At 34.6% G+C, this 3,100-nt stretch overlaps 1 pseudogene; it reads left to right on the forward strand.

Moving 5' to 3' along the window:
* The first annotated feature begins 468 nt into the window (after nt 1-468).
* LOC115426428 (Golgi-associated plant pathogenesis-related protein 1-like) lies at nt 469-2,536 on the forward strand (annotated as a pseudogene).
* Nucleotides 2,537-3,100: the final 564 nt, after the last annotated feature.

Raw genomic sequence — 3,100 nt, forward strand, 5'->3', positions numbered from 1 at the left:
AGTCTTCTGTTTCTCTGTGTTTAATTTGGGTTTTAACTAATTAAAACCAGTCAGATGGAAGGAAGAAATCAGTACTTTACTCAGAAAACAGAAGTATTCACTTTCAGTTGTGATTTCTGACACTGAAGAGAAGTCAGGTGTTAGTTGTTCTAAATCAGGACTTTGTTTGCTCCATCAGTAAACCAACCACCTGAGGGTGTGTTTGTGGTACCTGTCCTGTGTCTGGAAGATACTTAACAAGTGCTTACCGCGACACTACATCGCAATGACATGCCTTTGCACTGCCTGGTGTAATTACTGGAGGGATCAGTTCCAAACATAAATACCAAAAACCAGAAAAACGCCTTCTATTTTTGCTGCATGCTGGATTATGTTGTGTGCAGCCTGGTCAGGGGCATGGCCTGAGTGTCTCCTCCTACAGACAGGGATGAGAGCTGAAGCATATAAATACAAGACAAAGTATCTTTACAGGACATTCCTACAGACCTGAGCTGAAGGTAAGAGCTCCATATTATTACTTATTACCTGATTAGTTTATCTTTTGACTTTACTTTTTTTTTTTTTTTGGCTTTTTTGTTCAAGTATTTCTGGATTTTTAGACATTTTCCTAATATTTTAATCCCCAGAGTCTATTTTTGTTGATCATTTTTTGCTCTAATTCTATTCCAGCATTAACTACAAACACAATGGCAGGTTAGTGCATTTTTTCTTCCACTAAAGACAAACATTTTTACTACAGGTCATGGTTTGTCTTGTCTGGAGCAGAAGCTCAGCTCCCTACAATTACTTTGAAAGACACTTCCTTCAGGCGCTAAAGGCTTATTAATCAATAATGCCTCTTTTAACTCTGCAGATGAGAGCTTTAAGAAGGAGTTCCTGGACACCCACAACGCATACAGGGCGAAGCATAGTGCTCCGCCAGTAAAATACAACGAAGAGCTGAATGCTGCAGCTCAGAAATGGGCTGATCACATGCTGCAAATCAATACCCTGCAACACAGTGACACAAAGGATGGAGAGAATGTATTTTCCAGCTGGAGCTCAGAAACTCTGAATCCTACAGGTGAGCAATAGTAATAATGTTTTTTATGCCAACCACTATGCAGTTAATCCAGTTTATCAGGTTCCATGTTCTACATTTGTCATAATTTGCACTGTTGCTTAAGAATTTGCAACCAGACTATAGACATAAAACTTAAAGAAACAACACCGTGTTCACAGTGTGAAGAGATTGTGATTTTTTGCTTTCTCTTCTGTCATATTTTAGGGAAAGAGGCTGTTGATTCGTGGTATAGTGAGATCAAAGATTACAGCTGGAGCAACCCAGGATTCAGTGGAAACACTGGTAAACACTGGTTTAGACAGGCTTTTTATGGCCCACCATGATGTTTTGTTTTACACAAAGTATTTTAGTTTAATGTAGTAATTTATTTTATACTTTCTTGTCTCCGTAGCACTTCGAGATCGTGTTAAATGAAAAGTGCTTTATAAATGCAATTTATTATTATTATTATTATTATTATTATTATTATTATTATATAATAATAATATTATATTATATTATATTATTATTATTATTATTAATAATATATAATAATTATTATTATTATATATTATTATTTTATTATTATTTAAATATTTATAGGTGAGTTAACGTTGAGAATATCCTTGTGTTTTCTTCCTTCAGGTCATTTCACTCATGGTGTGGAAAAACCACTGAGGTGGGTGTGGGCGTGGCCACTGATGGCAATAAGCTGTTTGTGGTGGGGCAGTATCGGCCGGCCGCAACATGGTCATGCCTGGATACTTTGAGAAAACGTCCTCCCCCTTGGTAAAACACTGCCACAGTTTGTCATATTTTATTTGCTTATTTATACATTTGCAGCTTCATAAGAAATGTTTGGTTTTGATCACTTTCTAGCATAGTACCGATTCTGAAGTGATGTCAGGTAAGGATACACTTGTATTTGTGGTACCTGTTTTGTCTTCTCCAGTTACTCATAAATATTTGCCTCATCCAGATTAATCTTGTGTTTGTGTGCAGTGATTACATCAGAAAAGTTGATGCCACAACAGAAAAATGCCTTTTTCTAACACCTTTTGATGAAGCATGACAAACACAATAAATCAAGTACATTTCTGATCAGTCTATTAACAGCAGAGTAGGTGGACTGAAAACATGCTACATTTAAATCAAATTTCCATCACTAAAGCCGTGAAGCATTAGATGTAACAGCCCTTTTTTCTAATGTCACCTCTGCAAAATCAAAAGCATGCTCCTCATGCTTACACACATCATCAGTATTAACATTTGCAAGCCTCACCTAGTATTTACTGTCACTTTTCCAGCATAAAGGCTGTGCATTTTACAGCTGGAGGATCTGCAGACGGAGCAAACAGCACCTCGGATAAAGAAAGTGGAACAAACAAGGGAGGAGGAACAAATGAGAGAAAAAATCCTGCATAATTCTGTAAAAGAGCACAACACTGTTACTGAATATCCCACATATATTTGTAAAAAAAAAAAAAAAAAAAATTAACTTGACAGGATGTAATGGTCATATAAAATAAAACTTTGTCTTTTAAAATACATTGATTCATTACTTATTTGATGTTTGTGTATGACTTCTTTAAATAAATCTGTCTTTATTATTAATATACACCATTGTATTTTATGACCAATCATTGTTCTGAGTTACATATTAATCCATCAGCACATTGGATTTGCCATGTCAGTAGACAGGTGATAATGTATGAAATTATATATTTACAATGCTAGCCAGGATATAACAACTCAAACTGATATATCTGTCAGAACAAAAGGGATTTTAATAAATTTCAAACACATAAAGGTGCAGAGTGAACATTTTAAACATAGCTGTGGTATTTTTATTCTATTGAATGTAGAATCTTTGAATATTGGGTTTTAATTGGAATAATATGTTAATTCATTCATTCATTCATTCATATAACATAAAAATTACCAAAAAAATTCTTGACTATTCAGGATTTTACTCTTAGATGATGGATTGTATAAGAGCAAATTTTATTATTGTAATTCAGTGTTTTGCTTTGATTCTATTTAGATAACCCCTAGTGA

This window comes from Sphaeramia orbicularis, chromosome 9 (genome assembly GCF_902148855.1).
Source record: "Sphaeramia orbicularis chromosome 9, fSphaOr1.1, whole genome shotgun sequence".
NCBI classification, from domain to species: domain Eukaryota; kingdom Metazoa; phylum Chordata; class Actinopteri; order Kurtiformes; family Apogonidae; genus Sphaeramia; species Sphaeramia orbicularis.